This window comes from Mauremys reevesii, linkage group 1, assembly GCF_016161935.1.
Source record: "Mauremys reevesii isolate NIE-2019 linkage group 1, ASM1616193v1, whole genome shotgun sequence".
NCBI classification, from domain to species: domain Eukaryota; kingdom Metazoa; phylum Chordata; order Testudines; family Geoemydidae; genus Mauremys; species Mauremys reevesii.
The window spans coordinates 45844070-45871851 of NC_052623.1; the positions used below are offsets into that span (position 1 = coordinate 45844070).

The 27782-nt window shown below is 38.1% G+C and overlaps 1 protein-coding gene across 3 annotated transcripts in view; it reads right to left on the reverse strand.

Moving 5' to 3' along the window:
• Nucleotides 1-27782, reverse strand: part of MICU2 (mitochondrial calcium uptake 2) — a 256675-nt gene that overhangs the window by 157679 nt on the left and 71214 nt on the right. Inside the window, exon 1 of one of the 3 annotated variants that reach the window (XM_039492560.1) lies at nt 733-851. The exons of the other annotated variants lie outside the window; for them this stretch is intronic. The gene's annotated coding sequence lies outside the window, so the exon portion shown is untranslated. Of the gene's footprint in view, nt 1-732; nt 852-27782 lie in introns of those variants that run through there. 3 annotated transcript variants of the gene reach the window in all.

Consider the following 27782-nt stretch of genomic DNA (forward strand, 5'->3'; position numbering starts at 1 on the left):
TCTGCATGTTCATGATGACTAGTGGATTTTACTAAAAAGGAGGGAGGCTATACTGAATCATAAAATCTCTAGAGAAATACTGTTTCAAATTCAATGCAATTCCATCTAAATCAAGTATCAGAATGCAAGATGTTGCATCCAAGAAGTGTATTCACCCACTCATGCTAAAATCCTGTTAGTCTATAAGGTGCCACAGGATTCTTTGTTGCATCTAAATCAACAGATTTACACCAAGAATTAATATGGAAATGTTTGCATTGACTCCTATATCGTTTATGCTAATTATGGGATGTTTGGTCTTTTTTAATCTTTTAAGAGCAAATGCACCTTACATAGGCTCAAGGCTAAAAATAGTTATACTTAAATAAAAACAGCAATTTACTATTATATTGCAATTATCAGATGATTAGATTATGTAAGCAAAACAATATTCACATTTGTGTAGTTTTGTTTGCCTCAAATTTCTAATTTCTTACATTATTCCCTTTATGACTCAGCCCTTAAGAAACTCTAGATCAGTGAAAATTAAGATAGTAAGGTCCAATCAGCCTGGGTCACTGTAATTCTTGGCCCATGAAGTAAACTACAATTCCAACAATGTCCCGGATCACTAAGTGATACATTTTCTAAGGTGTCATAAAATATTAACGTGACATGTTACACAGCTGTACAGACAAATCTCTACCAAACATTTTCAGAAGATGTCTTCCTTCTAAAACATGAAATTCATACCAAAATGACACAGGTTTGTAGCCTGCTATTGCATCCACAAATCACTAGACACCATTAAGTACTGTAGCTGCAAGAACGGAAGCAGTAAAGGGGAACAGAAGAGAAAACTGCTGATAGACAGGTGGTGCTAGTGTTGATGATACAAAGCACTTTTCCTTGTCTTAGCTGTGGGAGAAACCATGGAAACTACAAAAACAGAATGCTATGAAACTAGATTACCGTATTTTCCGGCGTATAAGACGACTTTTTATACTAAAAAACAACCCCCAAAAATCGTGGGTCGTCTTATACGCCGGGTATAAACAGCGGGCAGCCCAGAGCCCTCTGATTCCCGGCCGCGGCTGGGATTTAAAAGGCTCTGGGCTCCCCACCGCAGCGGGCAGCCCAGAGCCCTCTGATTCCCGGCCGCGGCTGGGATTTAAAAGGCTCTGGGCTCCCCGCGGTTTCAGGCAGCCCAGAGCCCTCTGATTCCCCACCACGGCTGGGATTTAAAAGGCTCTGGGCTCCCCGCCGCAGCGGGCAGCCAGAGCCCTCTGATTCCCGGCCGCGGCTGGGATTTAAAAGGCTCTGTGCTCCCCGCCGCAGCGGGCAGCCCAGAGCCCTCTGACTCCCCGCCGCGGCTGGGATTTAAAAGGCTCTGTGCTCCTCCCCTCGGAAGGGGGGGTAGTCTTATACGGCGAGTATAGGCCAAAACCTATGTTTTAACTGTAAAATTAGGGGTTCGTCTTATACGCCGGAAAATACGGTATGCAAGCTGCTTCACGCTATGGCTCTGCAAGTATGAATGAATTAGCTGTATAGATTTCAAACTTTACACCATGGTTGACTTACTTCTTAATTGATTTTCAGCTCTAGCTTTTTATGTACTGAGAATATTTAAGGCAATGTTAGCAATGGTACAATTCTGCTGTTCCACCTAAATTATCACCATTGTTAGTATAAAAGTGAACAAGCACTGACAAAAAGATTTAAAGTAGTTTGTATGCTTTTTTTTAAAAAAAATCAAGTCACAACATAGGATATAGTTACTGTTAATTGAATTGAACTTATGTATCTCTCTCTTCAAGGGATCTGTAAACATACAACACTTCTTTCTTTCAGATTTTCAGATTGAAATTCAACATGCTTAAATGGCCATGGCCAAAAAAAAACTCTTCTTCTCTAAAGTGGGGGGCCAAAAATGATGAATGGGTGAACTGTGATTTAATTAACTCACTATCAGTGTAAATGGAAAATGGGATGTACTATAAGAATGGGGGCACAGATTCAATGAGGATGCTAAATTCGTTTAGTATGAAGAGATAAGTTAACTATAAAATCTACATTATATTTAATCAGTTCATAAAGCTGGTCCTCAAGAAAGGAATGTTTGAAGTTATAAAGCTACCCAAAATTAAACATTTTATTTTAATATACTTCAAGTCAGTTCACTAATCACATAGTAATTAGTATACATTGAAAAGTTCATACCTGATCCTTTTAGCTACTGATTTTTTTATATGCAAATCTAAAAAGGCAGATGGAAGACAAGCTTTAAATAAAAATGTACTGTTAAACATTTATAAAAATATACTCAAAAAGACTATAACTTGATGTAAATTATAACACTGCTGCCTACACTAGATGAACCGATTCTTTTTGAAGATTAACATAGCATTCAGATTAAGGGCTAAAAAGTTCAGAACAATTATAGCACTGTGCAGTACTTCTGAATAGAAAAAAGTATATGTTTACCCACAAAATAAATTTCAAAAGGTCCTTTATGAATGAATGAATAAAGTCTATGGCTTAACCAGAAGCAAAGCAAATTTTGGGACGCTCCCAGATTGCATATACATACATCATAACAACAATATGGAGACATTCAAAGTGAAATCTTTGTACTGCAAAGTTATTTGACACTATTCTTTGGAAATTAAGACTACAACTTGTCCAATGGACTAATGTGGCAAACATGTCCATTTTTCTTTATGTTGCAATAATGAGCAGCTAAAAGCATTTCAGGGTACGTCTTCACTACCGGCCGTATCGGTGGGTAGCAATCGATTTCTCGGGGATCGATATATCGCGTCTCATCTAGACACGATATATCGATCCCCAAACGCGCTCCTGTCGACTCCGGAACTCCACCAACACGAACGGCGGTAGCGGAGTCGACATGGGGAGCTGCGGACGTCGATCCCGCGCCGTGAGGACGGTAGGTAACTCGATCTAAGATACTTCGACTTCAGCTACGCTATTCATGTAGCTGAAGTTGCGTATCTTAGATCGATCCCCCCTCCAGTGTAGACCAGCCCTCACACTTGGCTGGGCTGGCTACAACATTAGTTACATAACACAATAACATTGCACTAAAGCAGGAGAGCTAGAAAATTTTCAAAATAGCTAGTTTAAAAAAAGATTTGTAATATCAGCACATGAATGAGGTGCAAAATGTATTCAATCAAGTCTACTCTACACAAGAGATGCACATAGAGTTCTTAAAGATCTACAGTAGCTTTATTTGTTAACCAAGTAAAATTTCATGTGGCATCTTTTATCAGTTTAAAGCAGGTATGTAAACATCCTTTTTACACAGTTAAATTAGACGCCATCGTTTATACAAGATAATATACTCCAGTCTAACAAGGAATCTGTGATATCCTTTTCACTTCTTTTACCTTCTAGCCAAAGATGTACTCCAATTGCTATTTGCCTTTTCCATGTTTTAGTTCCATAAGCCAAGTTCTACTACAACACTCCATTTTATATACTACACAATTTTAATATTGGCAAAAGTCACAATGTAATTAAAAAACACATTTAAGCTGGATAATTTAAGACTGGGTCAGGCCCTCAGCTGGTGTAATTTGACATAGCTCTGCCGGATTTACACCAACTGAGGATCTGTCATTCTAACACAATTTGTGCAACTACACAGTAAGGCACCCAATGACTTCAACAGGACTAGTCACAGAGTATAAAAGTAATCTCACGTGTACTGTAAATCTTTGCAGGACTGGGATCTGTGTGGAGTAATTGTCAGAAAATGGGCCCAAACTGACCAGGATAATTCAAACAAAATTCAAAGTCAGAAGATCTTCAAATTACAATAAGAAAAGCTCATTTGAAGCTGAAGTTGAATCTAATAATGGAAAGAGGAAGGGATTCGTTGATGACACACACAAAAAGGCAATTCAATAGAAAATAAATAGAAGAAAAATTGGAAGCCGAGCCCGGGATGACAAGTCCACAAGCTGACAAAGAGACTGCACAAAAAAAAATAAACAAACAAAAACATGTTTCAGTTTGCAACAAGGAATTTACACAATTAAACAAATAGCAAATTGTGTCAACTTACAAAGTGGTCAGAAATGAAGCAGAAATTCCGTTAAACCCTTTTCATGTAACCTAGCTCATAGCAGTAAATAACTAACGTAATAATTATTAAAATGATCATGAAATGATAGATTTCATGATTCTATGGAAAGGAAGGCATGAGAGCAGCAGAAAAAGGACAGCGGACTTCAAAAAAAAAAAAGAAGCAGACTTCTAACAAACTCATAGAACTGTTATGTTAGATCCCAGGGGAAGAAAATCTAAGGGAAAAAGAAGTTCAGGAGAACTGGCAGTTTCTAAAAGAGGCAATATTAAAGCTGCAGCAGCAAACTATATTGATACCAAAGAAAGATAGGTAGAATAGTAAGAGGCCACTATGACTTCATCAGGAGCTCTTCAAATGACCTGAAAATCAAAAAGGAATCCTACCAAAAGTGGAAATTGCCAAGGATGAGTACAAAAGAACAGCAGAAGCAGGTAGGGGCAAATTAAGGCAGGACAAGGCACAAAATCAGTCACACGTAGCAATAGACATAAAAGACAGTAAGAAGAGGCTCTATAAACACAGTAGGAGCAAGAGAAAGATGAAGGCAAGCATAAGTCCTCTGTTTAGTGGGGCAGGAGCACTAATAATGGGCAACATCAAGAAGAATGAGGTGTTTAATGACTATTTGCTTCAGCCTTCACTAATAAGGTAAGCTGTGACCACATAGCTAAACAATTAGATATCTAACAACAAAGGGGAAGGAACACAAGCCATAACAGGGAATGAGTAAGTTAAAGAATATTATGCTAAGTTACTTAAGAAACGAGCTGAGGCAGTCTCAAAACCATTTGTGATTATCTTTGAGAACTCAAGGGGGACACATGAGGTCCCAAAGGACTGGTGGAGGGAAAACAAAGTACCCTATCTTTAAAAAGAGGAACAAAGAGGACCCAGGGAATTACTGATCAGTGAGCCTAACGTTGATACTTGGAAAGATACTGTAACAAATTATTAAACAATAAATTTGTAAGCACCTTGAGGATTATAAGTAATAGCCAGCATAGATTTATCATGAACAAATCATGCCAAACCAACCTAAATTTCTTCTTTGACAAGGTTACTGGCCTAGTGGATGTGGGGGAAGCTGTAAGTGTGTGATGTATCTTGATTTTCGTAAGGCTTCTGACACAGATCCACATGACATTTTCATAAGCAAGCTAGGGATAGGTAGTACAGATGAAATTACTATAAGGTGGATGCATAACTGGTTGAAAGACCATACCTCAAAGAGTAATGATCATTGGCTTGCTGTCAAACTGTGGGGGACAAATGCAGTGGGGTCCTGCAGGGGTCAGACCTGGGTCTGGTAGTATTCCATATTTTCATTAATGACTTAGATAATGGAGTGGAGAGTACGCTTATAACATTTTTGGATGACACTTAGCTGCGAGGGGATGCTAGCACTTTGGAAGACAGTATTAACTACTCTGAAATCAACAAGATGAAATTCAATAAAGACAAATGGAAAGTACTACACATAGGAAAGAAAAATTAAATGCACAAACACAAAATGGGAAATAACCAGCTAGGTGGCAGTACTGCTGAAAAAGATTTGAGAGTTATAGTGGATTACAAACTTAACATGAGCCAAAAACATAGTGCAGCTGCAAAACAAGTTAATATCATTCACGAGTGTCACATAAGATATGGGAAATAACTGTCCACTCCACTCAGCATTGGCGAGGCCTCAGCTGGGGTACTGAAAAACCACACTTTAAGAAAGAATGGGGAAAAACTGGAGAGATCCCAGAGGAGAGCCACAAGAATGATAAGCAGTTTGGAAGACCAGACAGGAAAGGTTAAAAAATACTGGGCACGTTTAGTCTACAGAAGAGAAGAGTGAGGGGGTACCTGATAACAGTCTTCAAATGTTACAACTGTTATAAAGGGGATGGTGATCAATTGTTTTACAGCACCACAGAAAGTAATACAAGAAGTAATTGACAATCTAAACAAGGAAGATTCAGGTTGCATATTAGGAAACTTTCTAACTATAAGGACAGTTATGCACTTGACTAAGCTTCCAAGGGAGGTTGTGGAATCTCTGTCATTGGAAGTTTTTAAGAACAGGTTGGACAAACACCTCTCAGGAGTTGCCTGGCTTGGTCATGCCTTAGTGCAGGAGGCTGAAATAGATGAACTCTTGAGGTCCTTTCCAGCCATACATTTCTACGATCCTATGGTTGATAAACTCTATAGCAGACCTTCACATTTTTTGGTGGTGGGAAGGAAGGTGTGCTTGCCAACCATAACCTGACAGAAGAGTGATTCAAACATTATGCAGGCAAACTACTTATTCCATAGTCACTAATGAAAATTTTTCCCAAGGACAAATTTTCATAATTAGCTTGGATTGACATCCACTAAGAGCCCTGCTGCTACTGATTTTTGTGAACATTCTAGTGAATTTTAGGATTAAATTTTAAAAATACCAAATGTCTTATTTTCAGGCCTCAAAAAGAAGACAGCTTTCAGCATGTATTTAAAGATGATTTCCTACCAGGTGTCCTTCTTTGTCATATATATATATATTGCAACAGCCTGTGATGGTTCATCACAATTTTTGGAAATTGAATTTTTTGGATCATAAGATCAGCAAGAATCCACCAATAGGCCAAAATAAATAGTGATGGGAAAACCCGAAAGGAGAATTTGAATAAGCATCCTAAAATCTGGATGCTTGTCCAAACTTATGGAGACTCCCATCAAGCCTAATAAGACTCCATTGCACAACCACTCCTGCCCTAAGCAAGTCATCCTACCTGCCATTTTCTTGTAGAGAACCTAGTAGTCAGCTACTCCCATCTGGTATAGTCTCAAGATCTCTCCCTCCCAGTTCCCCTTTACAGGTTTTCATCTTCCTCTGCACAACCTAAGGCTTCATCTCCTCCTGTCCCCAGTCAGGAGCTAAACTGACATAGCTGGCCTGGTAGCTTCTTCTCTGACTGTAGAAGTCAACAAGAGAAATCATCAGGAACAGCAGGGGAAGAATACAGGCAACCTCTGGAAGACATCTCTAGACTGGGCAGGGACTGGTACTAGTGACAGCAACAACAACAAAAAAAGCTTTTTATTTCCCTATGAAACACTGATTTCAATAAGGATAATCCAAACCCGTTACCTTCAAGACTTGTCTACATTATACTAGGAAACAACTTTACAAACTGAGATCCTGGTAGAACTATTTTATAGCTTAGTTATGCATGAATAACTGTGACAGGATTTTTCTATCAAGGTCACATTTAAACATAATTCTCTGAAAGGTACTACATTCAGTGTTAACTGGATTTTTTAAACAAAGGTAAGTAAGCAATTTGAATATATGACTGTTTCCATACACAATTTTCTTTGCTTAGCAGTGTTCTTAAGGTTATAAAAAAATTTAGCTATTAGTTGTCTAGTACTTAAAGGAAAGCATCGACTTTGAAGTAAACATGTTTAATACCCTTCAATCTCTGGGCAATCATCTGAAAGTATAACTCATTTTTCTGAAGTGTAGTAAAATGTTTATATTACATTAAGTATTTTCAACATTTTAAACTATGCACTAAAATGTATAATAATGGACATGATAACTTATCTTAGTTCTCTTTTTGAGGCAGTGACGGTGGGAATGCATTGTTAACCTTTAAAATTTGACAGAATTTGCACATAGATAACAGAATAACTTTTCCTATGAATTCTTAAGAGACAAAATTAAGGAAGATAGGCCCAACATCTGCTATATAAAGTGATACTGGAGTGGAACTAAGTCTATATAGAAATTTTCATATTTTTTTCCACATAAAAGCCTTAATACCTAATTTTTAATCTATTTTTTAAAATGAAGAAAGAGAAGAAGCCAAGTGTGCAGTCTTTAAAAACTACACTGTAACCAAACAAGTATACTTACATGATACAGGGGAAAATATATCCATTTCAGCATTCTAACAGAACATGGGTCAAATTGAGGGGTAGGGGTGGTAGAGAATAGTGGTACTCTTCCAAGCTACACCCAAAAGGCAAGCTACACTCATCTGACAAGCCAATATGAGACTGCATTCATGGTAAATTGTGCAGATGTTCAAAATATGATCACATGCACTCTGCAGAACTCCACTGGGTTCTTCATAAGATCTTCTAAGACCTTATTTTCACTCTCCTCTCGTACATACTTTCATCAGCAGTGAAACAGAAATGCTGACATCACTGGGCACGTTAATTAACACCTCACTGAGGTGACTGGAAGAGTTCACCCTTCCATGGGATTTATTCAGATTGTCTGCAAAATCAAACACTGCTGTGCTCCTTACATTTAGTCATAACTCCAAACATTTAAAGTGGTTAAAATGGAATACGTGTTGCCCTCTGGAAGGTAGGAGACCCAGGGAGTTGGGTGGTGCTTGGGAGGGGAGGGAGGGACAGGGAGTTTGCAGAGCAAGCCTGCACTCACCTTAACACAGTGGCTCCTGCGGCTCCTATCCTGCAGGGCTGGCTGGGTTTGCCTCTCTGCTCTGGGTGTTGTGACCTGGTTCCTTGCACATGGGACTGCAGTGCCATTCAGGTTTGGCCTGTCTCCCTGTGCAACTCCATCTATGGAGAGGCAGATAGGCCAAACCTGAGTGGCGCAGTAACCTGGCAGCAGGGGCCAGGACTCAATGCTCAGAGCAGGAAGGCAGACTCAGTCAGTTCTGCAGGACAGGAACCTCTTCAATCATGTCAGGGGGCTTTGAGGGTCAAAATGGGACAGTTCTGTGAAACTTGGGACCATTGAGAGGTCTGCCTAGTTTGTATTTTGAAAGTTTTCTTCACAGCCAAGAGAGCTACATAAACATACAAAGCTTCAATTCTGGAGCAAAAGATGGCAGTATGAGAGAGGCGATGGCATGTTGTAATCACATCTCTTACAACCCCTGATTCAAAGCCCTGATTAATAGCTCATTTTAAATACTAGCTGTTGTTCTTCGAGATGTGTTGTAATGTCCATTCCACTCTTGGTGTCTCGGCACTCGGTGCACAGCTGTCAGAAACTTTTTCCTCTTACTAGTAACCGTTGGGTGACTCAAGTGCCCTCTGCTGCAGTGCACCACTGGAAGCAGATTTAAAGGGCAGCACTGCTTCTGCTCCCACTCCCCTTAGTTCCTTCTTGCCAGAACTCTGATGTAGAGTGGTAGGAGAGAGGGTCATGGAATGGACATGTGGAATAGATGTTGAAGAACAAGAGTTACTGAACTGGCTATTAACCATTTTTTCGTCTGAGTGATTGCACATATGCATTCCACTCTTTGTGACTCACAAGCTGTGGAGCAGGAGGTGGGATCGGAATCTATTTAAATAAAAATTGAAGAACAACTTGCCCAGTTCTAACATCATCTCTTGAGTCCTGAGTGACAGCATAATGGGACGCAACCATGAGGACGGAGGACCAGGCTGCCGCTCCACAAATGTGCTAGAAAGGCTGCCTGCAATCTCACAGAATGAGCTGTGACTCTGCTCGGCAGGGTAACACTAGACTGGTCACAGCACATGCGTAGACAAGAGGCTATTCAAGAAGAAACTGTCTGAGACTGATTGCCCTTTTATTCTGTAGGCTACCACTATGAAAAGTTAGGAGGACATGGTTCTGTCAAGGTAGAATGCCAGAGCTCTTCTGACCTTCTTCTCTGCTCATATATGGCTTCAGGTAAGTAAATGCAGGATAAATAAATTGGCTGTTGATATGGAAAGATGACATCACTTTTGGGACAAACCTTGGATGAGGACGCAGGTAAACAATGCGATTAAAAAAGACTGTATATGGAGGCTCAGACATTAAAGTGTACAGTCTGCTACTCTACTGGTCAAGGTAATGGCAACCAAAAATATCACCTTGATTGACAGATGTAGCAGACAGCAAGTAGGTAAAGGCTCAAACAGATGACCCATAAGTCTTGACAACACTAAGTTTAGATCCCAGGTGGAAACTGAGTCTTGCACCTGAGGGTACAATCTGACTAGGTCTTTCAAAAACTTTATGGACATCACCGGAGAAAGCAGATTGATTATCCACTTTAGGGTGGAAAACTGAAATAGTTGCCAGATGTACCTTGACTGAACTAATAGCCAAACCTTTGTGTTTCAGGTACATTAAGTAATACAGAATGTGTTGAACTAAAGAACAGGATGGTAATGGCAAGACCAGATGGAAAAACATCTCCACTTAGAGAGCTAAGTAACCATGGTAGAAGGCTATTATTTAGCAGGATCTCTTGAATCTCTTTCAAGCAAGACCACTCTCTAACATCTAGCCATGACACATCCATGCAGTTAAACAAGGAGACTGCAGGCTCAGCTGGAGTAGGCAACAAAATGGTTACCTACTTAAAACTTTTCCTTGTCCTGTGTTGTCCTTTGAGATGTGATGCAGATGTGTATTCTACTTAGGTATGTGTGTGCCCCACGGCTGGAGAACTTTGCCTAGAAGTACCTATAGAAGTGGTGCTCACGCCCTGTAGCCCTAGCCCCTCCCCTCGACATATAAGGGGGCGCTGCACTGACTCCCTCAGTTCCTTCACACTGACTGTTAGAAGTACAGACTTTGATGCAGAATGGACAAAGTCTGGGTCGTACAATACAAGTCTGCATCACAATTTGAAGAATAGTTACAGGTAGGTAACTTTTTTTCTTCTTTGAGAAGTTGCAGCCATGTATTCTACTTAGGTGAATCATAAGCATTACTTCTAGGAGGTGGAGCTTGGAGTCTATTTAAACAAGGACTGTAGGGTTGCCTTCCCAAAATTTGCATCTGTCCTAAGCACAGCAGTAATGCCATACTGGTTTGTAAAACTACACACAGAGGATCAAATGGCAGCCCTGCATATGTTCAATATAGGAATGTCACTTAAAAACACTGTTGACACTGCCTGGGCTGTCATGGAATGGGCTTACACCTTCTGAGGAGGTGTAGCCTGGAATACTCTGTGTGCAGTCATGATGCAGGAGTTACCCACCTGGAGGTGGTCTGTGAAGACACCACTTGACATTTCATTCAGTCTGCACATGAAACAAAAACAAGATGAGGAGTGGAACGGTTTGGTCCTATCCAGATAAAAAGCTAACCATTTCTTGACATACAGTGTGTGAAAACATCATTTCTCTAGGGTTCAATGTGGCTTAGGGAAGAACACTGGTAAATATATAGCTTGGTTGAAGTGAAACTGGGAAACCACTTTGGATAAAAACTTAAGATGTGGCCGCAGGGTTACTCTTTAGAAAACTGCATGTAAGGGGGCTTTGCCCTCAAAGCCTATAACTCACCCACCCCATTGCAGGTGTTATCACCAAAAGGAAGGGAGTTTTCTGCCACAGAAGGGAGCCAGAACATGATGCCAGAGGCTCCCATAAGAGCTGCTAAGACAGTATTAAGGTCCCACAAAGGAATCATCTCTTTAACCAGTGGTGGAGACAAGTGGGAATATCTTTAATAATTCCTAAAATTCGGGATTTATTAGCTAATGGATAAGATATACTCAAGAAGTTTAGTTAAGAAAGTGGGGAAAAGGAAAAAGGAAAATTAGGCCTGTTAGTCTAACCAAAGTAGTATAAAAGTAGTAAAAAAAAGATAAAAAAAGGAAGAAAAGAGCAGAGAGGGAGGATGACCTGATGCAGACTGATACATGAGGTAGATTACATGAGAAAGGTAGATACTTGAAACCAACTTTTGAGAAAGTTTATCTTTTTTTAGACAGATTTTTTATGGATCTAAAATATCTGGATTTCAGTAAGGATTTTTGATACGTAAGAATGTTGATAAAGAATGGAAAAGATGAAAATGAAAATAAAATGAAAAATGGGGAAAAAATGAAAAAAGAGGTGAGGAAGGAGGAGGAGTTAAAGGGGGGAGCAGAGGTAGGATTGAAGGGGAGAGGGGGGGGGTGAGGGGTTGCTGGTGGTGGGTCTTTTTTCTGGTCTTTTGGGTTTTGTTTATCTAATCATGAGTAGGCTGACTGAACCAAGAGTAGGAGTGGGAACCAAGTTTTTGGTGACACCAAGGGGAAGGAATTCGGAAGAGGAAGGATAGAGATAGATGGGAGGGAGGGAGATTTAGATGACCTTGTAAAGTAAATAGTGAGATGAAATTCAATAGTGAGAAGAGAAGTGTAATTGATTTAGTTTAGTTTAAACTTTACAGTAGTTATGTGGGGACACCAGTTGGAGGAGGAGGAGGAGGGGGAGGGGAGGGAGAGTCCCTATGGGATGGAGAGAGACCTAATGGTAGGCAATGTGATGTGAATGTAATATGGTGCTTAATGGTGTTTCTGGGTCATTGGTATTTCTATTTCTAGTAGGGATAAGGAGGTGCTAGTAGGAAAGTATATATGACCTCAGAGACCTCATTTTTGGTAGTTTTGTTTTTTGGTCTATGTTGTTTAAGAAGGAAGGATGAAACATGATGAATTCAAAAAAGAGGAGGTACAAAGAAGGGGAGAGGAAGGAGAGGAGAGAAAGGCCTTGGAGAGAGGAGAGAGAGGTTTTTTTTTGTTTCCAAAAAGAAGAAGAAGGAGAAGAGGAGATAAATATTTAAATATAGGAGAATATAGGAGGGAGAAGAAGAGGAAGAATTGAGAGCTCTGTGCTACACGAGGAGGGACGGGGGATACGGGATATCAACAGTCAGTCAGAAATTCAGAAAAATTAGAGGAAAATTCCTTCTAAGTGCAAACCATGAACAGGGAGTGAGGGGGAAACAGCCAAAGAAACAGAGGGGTGGAAGGACCATTTAATTAAGATTAAAGTAGAAGAGTTATATTATATGATAATGATGATAGGTCAATTTCAAAGTCACACTGGTAGTGCCACAGTGGTGGTAGTACAATGTGGGTCAATGGTATGATAACCTTTTCAGAGGGTTGGCTGGCAGTCTTGCCCGCATGCTCGGGGTTTCATGATCGCCATATTTGGGGTCGGGAAGGAATTTTCCAGATTGGGCAATGGCTGCCCTGGGTTTTTCGGTTTTCCAAGCATGGGGCAGGGGGGTGGGCTGCAAGGAGTGGTGGTGGGATTTATCTGGCCTGCTGCATCTTGCAGGAGGTCAGACTAGATGATCATAATGGTCCCTTCTGATCTTGAATTCTATGATTCTATGATTCTATGACTCCTTCCAAGAACCTCACTGCCATGTTTGGCCAAAGAGTAATGGCTCTTTCAGCCACTTGGCCAAAGAGGTTGCTACGCTGGAGGGGACTTCTGGACTGCCTCCAAACATCATTCCTACTCCTCATCTAGCCATGCAGTATCCACACTGGGAGATGTAGGGAGCTAAGTGTTGGATGCAAAACCTGATTGCAATGTTGATTCAGGAAGTCAGGATGAAGAGGAAGGGATATGGGAAGCCAAACTGATAGCATGAGGATGGAGAACCAAAACTCTTGGCCATGCTGGAGCAATGAGAATGAGCTTGGCATGGTCCAATTTCAACTTGAGAATAACCTGCGGGATAATCAGAATTGGAGGAAAAGCATACAGGAGTGCCAATCCCCAGCTTGTTGAGGTAGAACATTGCTACTGTGTTGTCTGTGAGGACAAACAGGCACTTTCCCTTAATCTGCCGCAGAAAAACTTGGCATGCCAAACTGACAGATTTAAATTCTCTGTTGTTGATGTGTAAAGCCAAGCCTTCTGTGGACCATAGACCCTGAGTTCATAGAGAACCAAAATGGGCCTACCAGTCAAGGGCAGATGCGTCAGTCACTAATGTGTGTTGGTTTCAGGCAGGCAAAGTGAATGTCCACACATATATTGGCCAGACTTGTCCATCAATCAATGGAGGCAAGGACATGAGAGGGCACTCTCACCACTGAGTCCAGATGGTGATGGCTCGGTGAGTAGAAGGTCAGACTAGATGATCATGATGGTTCTCTTTTGGCCTTAAAGTTTGTGAGTCTATGGCAACAATGGAAGCCATTGTCTAGCTGGCAGCGATGGTCTCTCTACCAGTCTGCCCTTGTGCACCGGCAACAAGAACTCCTGCCTAGAGTTCTCAGGGAGCAGCTCTTTGAACTTCTCCATGGAGCCCCATAAATCAAAACCAAAACACCACAGCAGAGCTTACTGGTTGGCAATTGAGAGCTCCAATCCCTAGTCCAACAAACCTTTCTGCCAAACAAAAGTCCATTTTTTTTGTCTCTTTTGATTTGATTTTTTGGTCTCTTTCTCGTTAGCCACTGTAATGACTAGCAATCATGCAGGCAGGTGGAAGTAAAGATAGTCAAACCCTTGGGAGGGACACAGTTCTTGCTCTCTGCATGTTTTGAAATGAGAGGCAACAAAGATAGGGTCTGCCATAATGTCTTTAGAGGCTCTAATATTGCATTGATTGGCTGCGCCATCCTAGATGGACCTGCAGCTGATAAAATGTCAATCAGGCTACGAGATTTGATCCTTGATCTGAATGCCCAAGACTGAAGTCACCCTCTGCAACAATTCCTGATAAGTCTTGTAATCATCAGGAGAGAGTGAATTGCCTCAAAGGAACACACCTCATCTAGGGCAGGATCTATGTGGGGAATGGCCGGTTCTGCTCTGATCCAACCTCTGAGTCCAAACAAGAAGATTCCCCATACTCTGACCATTGAGGGGCTGCCCCAATGAATGCTGGGGGCTAGTGCAGAACCTGGCAGCACAGAGCACTCGAGCTGCCCAACAGGTACCACTGAGGGATAAAGTTTCTTATGGCCATGTGCCAGGCACACAGACATCAAGAGTTGAATGCACATGTGCAATCAGTCAAGGGGGAATCGAAACTTTTGAAAAATTTTGATGAATTGAAAAAAAGTCAACAAAAAATTCATTTGGGGTCAAATGAAATGTGTTTTTCAACGCAAGCAAAATGTCTAGTTTCTGCACACTTTTAAAAATAAAAACACAGGCAATTAAAGGCTAGATTCATAAAAGGAGGTAGGGATGGAGCTGTCCAGTACCTTAGGGCTAACCTGGGATGTGGGAGACCAGGGCTTCACTCCCACCTCTGCTGATGTAAAGCAGGAATTTGATCTTGGGTCTCCCACCTTGCATGAAAATGCCCGAACCAGTAGATTATAGAGTGGTCTGGAGTAGGTCTCTCTGAACTCTCCTATTGAAGCTGTTCCACTTGGTATAAATAATTAAATTTTTATTGGGCTAGAAAGAGTGTGTGAAAATGACTCTCTAAATTTGTGGTAAGGGCACTCACCTAGGAGGGAGAAGACCCAAATTCACATCCCTTCTTCACATTAGACAGAGTGGGGAACGGAATCCATGTCTCCCACATCCCAGGTAAGTGTTCTAACCACTGGGATAAAAATTATAAAGTTGGCACCACGACCACTGCCACTGCCTCTTCCTCTGCCCTGTTTTGTGAATGGCACCTAAGTCTCCCCCCAACATTTTTCTGGCTGAAACAATTCAGCGAATTTGTGTGAAATTTGTGAATGATTTCAGGTTCAACCAAACTGCATTTTTTGGTGAATAAATCATTTGACTGAAAAATTTCACCTAACTCTTCTTTTAACACATTTACAAACAATAGTGATAGAATTATTCTATATTGTAATTTCCAGTTAATATGACATCATAATAAGTCTCTCTATGTTGATTAACTTAATAAAATTTACTGGAAATGTGATATAACAACAAAATCATTTAGAGATCATTACCTAGATGTTTAAATGTTGCAAGGGAAATGAAGACTGGACTTAGGCAGGTGCATTCTATAACTATATTAATCTAATTTCTAAAATTGTCATTTGTAAAATGAAATTCCTTGATGGAAGACATTTCCCTGCCTTACTGTGCTGTCTCACGTCTGGCTCTGTAACCATTAAAAACCTTTTTAAAAGAAATTAAAGCTGAGTACCTATGTTATTCTGTAATGAACATGCTTTAACAGAAAGAAACATATACCATTAGCCAAATAGTTGGAGTGTATTTGGCAAGTCAGACTTGAAATCTTCTACTCTTGTAAGGAGAAATACTCTAGTAACAAATAGCTAGAGACAAAGAAGATCATATTTGTTACTCTGAAAGCATGAGTTCCATGGACACTGAACATTAGTTCTATTGAGTTTTGGATATCATTTTCTGTATATGGAGATATGTTATGATGTACAAGGCATTCATTTAATTTCTCAGTACAGAAATGGCATATCAAAGTTATGTAATATTTCCTATATTATATTTCAGTAAGGTCAGTTTCTCTATTAAAAGAATAAAATGCTTTGATAAACCATTGGTGTATTGACTGTCAAAGGTAACCTTTGCACTAAATCATAGCTAACATAATTAGTGAAATCATATTAGTTTGCTAATTTGCTGACCTTCCTGTGGTGGCATTACAGAAGCCCAAGAAACACAGAATTGTATCTCAGCTTACTACTTTGAAAATGTCAGAGAGAAAAAAGTAGGAATAAATGGTCAATTTGAATATGGCATAATGACATCAGAGGGGTGTCACTTTGTCCTGTACTAGAACTGGTATATGTTTATTTATGATCTGGAAAAGTAGGTAAACAGAAAAATTGCTAAATCAGCATATGACAAAATTATTTAGTTTAATCAAGACAAGTCAAGAGTGTTTGGAACTTCAGAAGGACCTAACAAAAATAGATGTATGGGGAGCACAAAGGCAAGGTGAGCGAGTGGTTATATAATAAAATCATATGGGGAAATCATCTTTACAGATGGAGAGGTTTTTGTTTTTTTCCCCTCAAAATATTTCCAGTATTTGTGGCTTCACTTTTTGTGGTAGGATAAAGCTATCCTACTCCAAACTGACCTAAGAAAGTGGAATCCAAGAAGAAATGATTTAGGCTCACTTCAATCCACAATGGTCAATCTATATCATAAATATATCTAATAATTCCACCCAGTTGGTAATTTCTGTTGAGTAGAGAAGATGACCTCTGCTTATATGTAGCTTACCTTTTTTATCCTAGAAAAATGTGAGCAAAGGGCAAAATAGTTTTAGTTTGGGGCACAGTTCATTAGAGGGAGGCAGCTGAAGAAGCTAAAATAGGTATATACCTATTTATAATTCCCATCATGTGGATAAATGCAAGACATTTTTCTATATTAACTTAGCTTTCATTTCCACACTATGTAAAATTTTAAAAGTTTCTACTGCTTCTGTGGCCTATGCAGAAATGGTAATTCAACATTCAATCTCCAGCACAGCGGATTCACCTGTGTAGGAGAATTTAGAGTCTATGGTCTACCTATTAGTTAATTAAATGTTGTATAATTTTATGAAGTATCATTTGGCACTAATTCAGTATTATAGATATCTAATTTTAATGGATTCGCTATTTAACTGAGCCTACATTTTAGATATTCTGATGTAATAAAATCTATAACCCTTGCAAATAAATCTGTTTTAATCAGTGCATCATATCTTTATGAATCCTGCATTTTACTGAATTCACTCTCAGCAACTACTGCATATATGAACAATGGAAAGTTGCTTGTATTTAAAGACAGTGTCATGTTAATGATTTACTTTGTTGTAGGAGAACCAATTTAATAAGCACTGTGAGTATTGCTTTGATTATTATATCGACTTTATCCTCAGACAGTAAATCATTCTAAATTATGGTGCACTTTATCTATTGGTTTACAGTAGGTGAAGACAAAAACTGCTTAGGATTTTGTTAGAAAATAGCTTCATGTATCATCTTTCCAATGTTACCAGTTTCATTCCTACCAAGGAATGATTTGGATAACAGCAATTCTGCTATAATTGTTTGGTGATATTTTCATGTTTTCTCTAGAATTTGTAAGTCGACTGTAAAAATTTATTCTTACAAAGTCCTAACCCAGAAGCAATTTTCTTCCAATTTGTTTGTTTTAAAACAAAACTTAAGGCCTTGATTGTGTATAGTCCCAACACAGGTGTACAAAGAAGTAACAAGGAGTACGAGTTCCCCACTCTTGCATGTGCCTGTCAAAGCTTTCTAAACCATGGGTTCTGGCTACACTCTTATGTGGAAGCAAATGTTTTGGGAGAAAACAGAGGCATGGCTCTGACCTCGAGGGCTGGATGAGCACAGGGGGTGGAAGAATATGATTAAGGGTCATCATAAATTACTCCGCTTAGTGCAAGAGGGAAGCCCTGGGAGGTGTTGTGCCTCTGAGGCACAATACTTCCTAAGCGCACCTATATGCCATCTCATACGCAAACCTGTGCCATAAAGGAACGTGTAGGCTTCAGTTAGGAAGTCTAAGCTATATTAAGGAACGATAAATTTTAAACACACACTTATAGCTAATTCAGATTTATGGCTGAAAGAGCCATTACAAATTTTACAAGGTACACACTAATGAACAATCAGATATCTAAAAACAGAGTACCCTTCAGGGCAAACTGGAGTCCCCTTTTCCCCACAATACTATTGTGCCTAGGAACTGAAAAAAAACCACGTTATTCCCCAACTCTCTCCTTTCCCCTCCTGCCACTATTTAGAGTCAGAAGCAGCCTACCCTGGAACAATGAGTTACTGCTCCTCAAAACCTGGAAGTTTCTATTTCACCATATATTGGAGCTGTTAAATTTGTATGACTGCTTTGGTGAAACTGAGCATCTTTATTCTGGCTGTCAGCTAGCAGAAAAGAGACTTCAGCAATATACCTGCACACTTAAAAACACATATCTATCCTACATGTTTAACAACCAGAAGATCAAACCTCTTCATATTTAAAAAAGTATTTAATTTAAATATTAAACCATGAACTGGACATGAAGAATGTACTTCTTTATAATTTGTAATGGTTCAGGAAGTTACATCAGTTTTAAATAATAAAAGTAGGATGAGCTCTGAAATTTTAAGCAAAAACAGTCACAAGAAACAGTTGTTTGTGAATATGGTGAAATATAAATCTCACCCTCTGTGATTTCAGAATACTGTCCTGGGCAAGATGGATACAACCTTCCTTTAAGGGTGGAGTTTCTGTCTTAACTCAGTGTCCTTACTTCTGTGGGTTTAAATCAGACTCTTAACACGGATTTTGTGATTCAGTTTATTTTAGCTAGTCATCTAGAGAAAAGAAGCTAACTATGTGAGCCCACACAACTGGATCTCTAAAAGACAAATTTCTGTAAAGAAAAAGCAAATTGAGCTGCCTTTATAATTCACCCAAATTACTTAGGAGGTATTGTAGCTTCCATTATTTTCAATACTCTACAGCAACACAGCTGCTTTCAAAAGAAGTTCATTTAGATGTACTGAGTTTACATGGCAAGATGTTTAAAAACAAACAAAATCCCTTTACTAGTTTTTAAGGCATCAAAGCAGGTTTTAAAAATATATATATTTCAGTTTTGCACATCAGTTTTGCTCTCACTTTCCCCAGTACCATCATTTTACAGCAAAGACCCATAAATTGGTAAGCAAACTGAAATGACATTTGTTTAATAACAATGTAAGGTGGGTGCAATTTCTTTCCTGCCTGAAACAGGGAGAACTGGTTTTAATCTATCCAAAACTGATTTTAAAATATCCAAAACGAATGCTATATAAACCTTTTACCTATGCTAACCTTTATGTCTGTATCGTGTTTTATTTTAAAAATTATGTCAATGTAGGTCCTTTGATCGTGATGTTATTATGATTTAAACTTTTGGGTCAGTGCTTTGAATACATTTCAAGCATGTTATGGCTACTGTGCTATTTAACTACATAGGGATTAAATGGGAATTATTACAGGAAGTTTGATCTGTAAAAGAGAACCACCAAGGCATCTATGCAGAATGAATTTTAAAGGTTATATGTAATCCTTTTTCTTGGAAAGATCTAATTTTTACCACACTTGAGTTTGACTTAACAGATTTGCAAAAGTGATTATCAAAAAGCATTTAATAAAAATGGAAGCCAAGTTCTATTAGACACAGCTAAAGCGTATACTAATTCTGAAATGTTTGCATTTAATTACTAAAACTTTTACATTTCAACACCATAGTCAAAACTATATTTTGTTTACTGAGCAACAGTATTTTTTTTTTTATTCCTTTGTTTTCTCTGGTAATTACAACACACTTTTTTTTTTTTTTGGGTTAAACTACTTTTTCTGAATCAGCACAGGACGATAAGACCAACTTATACTGCTAACTGGTGAAATCAGGCAAAACACTATTCTGCAATTTGGCTTTCAAGACACTATTATGCTTAGCTAACTATAACCAGAAAAAACAAGCATGCCTGCTGCTTATCAACACAACTTCAAAAACAAGTTATTGAATACCATAGTTCTATTTGTAGGAGATAAACTTATTGTATTTTCTTATAAACTATTGGTCAGCATACTACATACATTACATTACCATCTTGTAAGAATGATGGGATTATGTAAAAAGAACCTTTGGCCCTAGCTAGAGATTAAGTAGTCATGTCACACTATTTCTATTCTACCGCCTTGAAAACTGTTTCAAAGCTATTCTAAATCCTTGTGAGGGTTTTAAATACGGCATGCTTTCAAAAGCCATCTGCAAAAGAAAGCTTGAAGGAATAAGCCAAATAGCTATTTTAAAAAATTCAGTGTTTTTTAATCTGTAGACATCCACAAATGGCTGCATAAGTGCCCAACTCCAACTGCAGTTTGCAAATCAAGTTCAAGCATTGAAAACAGTTTAAAGAATTTCTAATCTTAAGTCTTGGAGTGAATTCTATTTGATATTTGAAGAGCAGTGAAGTACTTTGTCTATAACATTTATCTTGAGTTGAGTTTCAGAGCTGTTTATATTTAAATCCTTATAAAAGGTTATTTCATATTTAAGAATAAACAAGTATAATGGGAGAATTGATCAGTATTTCACTAATTTTGTATTTTTTTTAATAACTAATGCTAGGAAAAAATAATTTTCTTTTGACAAGCATTGGAGGGTAAGAAACATACATAACTGTCTGTCTTTATTTTAAACTTTTCTGGACTTCACATATTTGAAGTTTTTCTTACTATCTCTTATTTCATTTAAATTTTGGAAGGCTAACATTTTACTGAGATACTTTAAACTGGGTATTAATAAATAACTAAAAATAGAATATAGACAAAAATCTTAGAATTCCTGTGAGATACACTTATAAGATATGAAACATTTAGGCAGCTCTCTGAAATGCAACAAGAAAGTAAGAGCAACACAGAATTTCCAGCTGAGAACATACAGTATGTAATGACTTAACTGAAAATATTTGTAAGAAACTTTGCCAATGTGTTGCAATTTGCTTCATTATTTTCTCCTCATTCCAGCTCCTCCCACTACACAGCAGATAGCTTCTTCTCTCCAGCCCATGAATTTTAAGACAGCCATTATTACTACTATTTTGTTATCTATTTGTACTGCAGTAGCACCTAAGAGCCCAAGTCATAGCCAGGACCCTGTTTTTTGGACAGCCAAGACAGTACCTCCCTACCACTACCATCACACTTTTGCAAAGGATACAACTTCCACCAGTCCACAGGTTTAAAAATTAGTCCAGTAATGAAGGTCTTTAATATAGGCCAAGCAAATATATCTAAGGAGAAAATAGGTGAAAACCAAGAAAATATGTTGAACAGCAAAACTGATTGCAAACTGGGCTAACCCTGGAAAGTCATCAAGTCTTTATTGCAGTGGAAGAATGTGTGTATTTCTTGGACCTTATTCTGCTCTCACCTAGACTGAGACGAGAAAATAACTGCATGGACCGTCTTTTTGTTCTGTGTTTGTACAGCATGTAGCACAACTGGGTCCAATCCATTACTAGGGTTTCTAGGTGCTATAAAAATAATAAATAAATCAATAAAGTCAAAGTAGTTATACCCATTACAACTAGGGTAAGGGAGCAGAGAATCAGGTCCCAGGAATTTTTCCTTTAGGGTAACATGTACAGCTTAAAGTGCTGATCTTGTATTACAATCCACTATTGTTGAACCCAGCACATCCGAGTTGTACTGAAATCAGATAGACTCCACATAATCCACGTGAGCAGATCCCAATTCAAGATCAGGTCCTGAAGAATACTAACGGCAAATAATACGACTAAGGATTTATGAAGTATTGTGCCATTTTACTGCATTTTCCTTCCCTCCATTTGATTCTAACGCTTTGATTCTCTGGATATGGGATATGATCATAATCTGAATTCATTTTAGATCTCACAATGTCTAAATTATTATATGTAAATACATAGAAGAACCCCATTTAGTAGCATATTTTATAAAAGACCACTACAAAAAGCCAAAGGTAGAAATAAATTATAATTTCTTGTTAAGTACAAGTACCAGTAAAGTACCTTTGAAAGAAAATAGTGTGGATTTCAATACTGTGTCAACGGAGTCTTTGAACTACAAATCATATCTCAGAGAACAGCAATAAATGCAACAAATGGAGAGGTAGATTTAATTATATCATGAATCTGAAGTGCCCTTTGTATCTAAACAATATATTTTTACAGTGAAGTGGTTGTCATATGAACGATTTAGTAATACCTGTGACAAAGATGTAAAGATCATTAGACAAGGTACAAAATACTAAAAAGAATAACCATTATATACCTAAGTTATGGAAGCAAAGGTCAAGTTTTAAGAAACTTTGAGTTCTCAAGTTTTGAGTTCCACATATTATATTCCATATATAATTAATATTGAAAATAAAATGTCACAAAGTTGATTACATGTTTGTTTTGTTTTATGGTTTGAAGTAAATCTAACAATGGCATTCTAGCAGATGTAAAAGGATGTACTTCATCTCTAGAGTTAACACAGATCTTCATTCTTAATCCCATCCTCTTCCCTTCACATAGGTGAACTCATCAGCTGCCACTATCATCTTATGCTGATGACTTGCAAATCTACCTATGCGCTGCTGACCTGTTTTGCATGATTCAGTCCCACATCTCAAACCACTGCTCTTGATGGTCTTCCTGCCACCTTAAATTTAAGATGATTAAAACTAAACTCATAATCTTTCCTCATAAATGCTCCATAAGCCAGCCATTCTTTGCACTACTGACAATAATATTAACCTCCTCATCACCCAGGCCTATGCACAGAGAGACATCTTTGATTCCTCTTCATTAGTGATTCACACATCCAAGCTATGTCCAAAATCTTGCTACTTTATTCCTCCATTATTTCCAAAATTATCTTTTTCTCTCTATCTACATAGCTAAAATATTTCCAGAGCTTTACCACCTCCTGTATTGCTAGGGTAATCCGCCTCCATCCTCCCCTCTTTGGCCTCCCTATCATCCACATTGCCCCACTCACATTCCTTTTAAATCACAGCCAAGATGATCTTCCGTGCCATCTTCTTAAGCATGCCATCCTCTCTTCAAATTCTACAGCTTGCCCCACCTTTTTCATCACATCAAGGACAAGCTTCTTGTTCTCATCTTCACAACTCTGCCCCACTCTACTTATTGGCTTTTGTATCTGATTACACTACCCTTCACTCTTTCAGCTCTGTCAGTGATGCTAGCTTTGACAGCCCACTAGTCTGCTTCTTCCATAACCTGATTCCTCCTGAGTGTGTCAATAATGACGAGCACATTGTGGGCACTAAAAAAACCCAGAATACTAAGTTTGCAAAATTAAGTGCTCTAAAGTTAGGAAATACCTGAATTAATGTTCCTCGTGCAACCTTATTTCAGACCCCTTACGTGTATGTATTGACTTTTTTAAAAAATGTAATTTCCTTAAAAAAAAAAATCTTACAATTGAAAAAAAAAATGCCATTATGTGGCACCATACTGACTCCACAGCAGAGTTGGGTCTTTACAACAGCACATCTGAAGAAGTGTTTTTTTTAGCTGATGTCCAAATAAATCTGTTAGTCTTTAAGCTGTCACCGGACTCCTCGTTGTTTTTGTATAACAGCACAGTCTTCTACCACTTGAACAGGTAGCAGTAGTAGGCTCTTTTCTTCTATGTTTAACTGCCACAAGAGGGGGGTTGCCACTGGGTTTCACAGTTATTTGCTAGAAAGCAAAGGAATGTAGAGACTCAGGATTCCTGGGTTCTATCTCAGGTTCTATAAGGGAACTAATGGTGACAAATCCTTTTGCCCCATCCCTGCAGCCTCTTCCAAAAAATTTCAACGTGGGAAATTTCAGACCAAGTAGTTAAAATGTAGCAAAGTTATAAGCTACTGAAAACATAGGCTTGTAAAGGAAAGTGTTAAGCAACCTTAACTATAGGCATTGCTACCAGAGTTGCCTATAACAACAAAGGTCATCAGTGACTTCGCAGACCTGTGCCTTTTTTTTTTTTTTTTTTTGTATAACGCATACTATTTCCTCATAGATTTTAGCTATCTTGGAGTGCCTAAACTCTATGCTACACAAACTGTTGCCCTAACTGTGAAAACAGTATTACTTTATTTTTGATATCAGGATATCTGTTAGATATTACCTGCCCTATATGCTCAAGCTAAAGATTTATTGTAACTGAAGCAATGTGACAATTTGACAAAACAAAAAAGAAAAGAAAGCAACTTTTTTTTTTTTAAACCAAGTTCTGGCAGAACATGCAAGGTTAAGGATCTAGGTACTAAAGGTGCATACCATTCATATTTCTGTTGTAGTTGATATAAAGCACAGAACATTAAATTACAAGTAAATACAGTAGTAATCCACAGATGTGGGCACGTAATGTTCTGGCAAGCTAATTTATTGCCTCAGCAAAACACGATTTTGTAGGGAAACTCTGCTTTATACTGGAGAGGAACAAATGTTGTAGCAAGTCACTTAAGACTTGGCAAGAGCTCTCCATCCTCCCCTGACATACTTTATAAGAGGTCAGTATGATCTCATTCAACAAAGAGGATATTGCACGGATGATGATTTATAAGCCCATATAACAAACTGGGGGCTTAGGGTTTTTTTGTTTTGTTTTTTAAAGTCTTTTCGGTTTTCTTGGCAGCTCAGCTGGTAGAACAACATGCTACCAATACAAATAGCTGCTTCATACACGACTCCTGGGCATTAAAGTACACAGGGATGGGGGCTTGATAGGGGACAGATTTTCAGTCTCTAAAGAGACGAGTTCAATTTGTAGTAAACCCTGTGGCTTTAGAAGCATTTGTTTGCCCCTTGATGGTTTGGAATCGTACAGTGCACAAATGATATATGGAGAGCTATTCAGTGAAAAGGAGGACTGAGATACATCAGGAATAAATAAGCAGTTTCAAAATAAAAGCACAGGTAATCTAAGGTACACACCTAGTTGAGCTCTTAATTTTTGTCACAAAATATTGGATGGCAACAATGTCCTTGACATTCCCACTATTTTGGACCAGGGTGTGAGAGGCAACAGTGTGTTGCTCAGTTTTGGAAGAGTGAAGTCTCTGGCACAGAAAGGATGGAAACAAATAAAATAAAACAAATAAAAATAGATTCAATATTCTGCAGCTATACTTGATATGTAATGACTCACCCTTGCCACAGGGTGTCACAAGTTTAATGATATTTAGCCAGAATTTCAAATGTTGAGAGAAAAATTGACAGGGAAAGTCTGGGTTATAAAGGCAATACTGGTTCTGTTACCTGACTTGCACCACAGAGACCAAATGTAAAGTTTGATTTATATATTTTTAAAAATCTACAGCAACTACAAATAGAAAATAAGAAGAAACTGAAACTACTACATTTCAACCAAAGATATATTGTGAAATTTAGTCAAAGAAATCTCTCATTAACTTCCCGCCATTCTTAGAGTTCAAAAAAATAACAATTAAACAAAAGATGAAGATCCACAAAATGCAGATTAAGCATGTCAAACTTTTACTAAATTAGTTCTTTTTCCTTTTATAGATGAACAGTAACTACGATTTCAAAAGTGGCATTTCTTTCCAAAGATAGCATGTCAGAAAAGAAGATTAACATATTACAGATGTAATATATGAAGTGCTGATAGTCCTACATATAGAATTCTACCACTTTTACTAAGATTTCAGCTAGATTCCAATACATGTCTTTTCTAATGTTCCTAGTCTCTTTTTGTTTTACATTTTGGCAAAATCATGAAACCTGAAAACCACCGAAAATTTTTTGATAGGTGGAAGAGGGAATTGACTCAAATGAGGAATCTATCAAAAATCTGGAGAAAAAAAATAAAGCAGAGTTACAATACCAATGGGTGAATTCTGATACTTTTTATAAGAGTTCTATCAGGTTTATTACACTAGAACTACAAGGGTTTAGAAAATAAGGTCAGTATTGGATTACTAGGGTTGCTAAAGGTTCTGACATATATCAGTTCATATAATGGTGTATAATCTTTATTAGAATTAATATATGATGGGAAAATGTGATCCATTACTTTGAATTATTACAGGCTTTAGAGTTCCCTAAAAAACATGCCTCCATTTACACCCAAGACTGTTTCCCATCTATCGTACTTTAATATTAAACATTTTCTCTCTGTTTCTTGTTAGATTAGGGTCACGAAGGTTATATCTGAAGGTGGAAAGGAAAAGTAATACTTTATATCAATGAAAAGAGATACAACATATTCCAAGATAACAGAGCAAACCAGGATCAAAAGAAAGAAAATTAATTGTTGAACTCTATTATTTGTAACTCTGATTTTGACAATGATAAATAATTATTGTAGTTAATATTACCTATTTTTCATATTATATGTCAGTATGAAATATTTATACTATAATATAGATTTGGACGTGCAATGGGCCTGATTTGAAGTCAATGGAAGTATTTTATTCTCTAAATACAGATGTTCTTAAACCTTCCTTAGAGGTTTTTAAGGTCAGGCTTGACAAAGCCCTGGCTGGGATGATTTAGTTGGGTTTGGTCCTGCTTTGAGCAGGGGGCTGGACTAGACGACCTCCTGAGGTCCCTTCCAACCCTGAGATTCTATGTGTTCCACAGAGCACTTGCTTGTGGCCCAGACAGCTGACTGGTCACATGGTGCAGGCTGCTTCTTGTTTCCAGTGATTAAATTACATTGAAGGACAGAAAAATACATTAAATACTTTGCTATTATTTCTTTTCCACATAAACAATGTTATAGTTGCCACCTAGACATCATGTGGCTGCAAATGAGAGGGGAAGTGGTCCATGAAAACATGAACATGAGGGGAGCTGTCCATTTGATTCATACTATTATGTCATTCACACTGTGAGAGAGATGATAATTTATGTCTTAATACCATAGGTTTTCCAGTATGCTAAATCCATTTCATTTACAGTATACAAATTCCCTCTTTCCACTTGCCAATTTATAATTGTCTTTATTGATAATAAACATGAAGTGAATACAATATTTTAAAAGTAGCACTATTGTAACTCTCACATAGGCGAAGTGATAAATCCCAGCATGAGTTTACAAAGCAGAATAAACAAAAAGGGTGACAATAAACAAAGGGAGCCTATCAGATGTCCTACAAACTTATGGAACTTTATAAAAATAATGGTTGCTCTGTACTGTTAGGGGAACAGTAACCAGAAAGTTAAACATTAGTGTTCTAGAAAATGCTTAACTTCTTGAGTTGGGTGGCTGGGACACAATCTGGAAAACAAAAGTGCTAAGGTAAGCAGCTATTTTTAAATTATGCTTATTTGTGAACTCACTTTCCTTGGAATGTTCTGTTATAAGTTAAACCGGTTCTTAGGTGTTTCAGTTCACAGAACTGTAGAAGTTAGTGATGGAAGAGACCTGATAGATTATAATCTATCTGCCTACAAATCCAATCACTGTGCTGTGT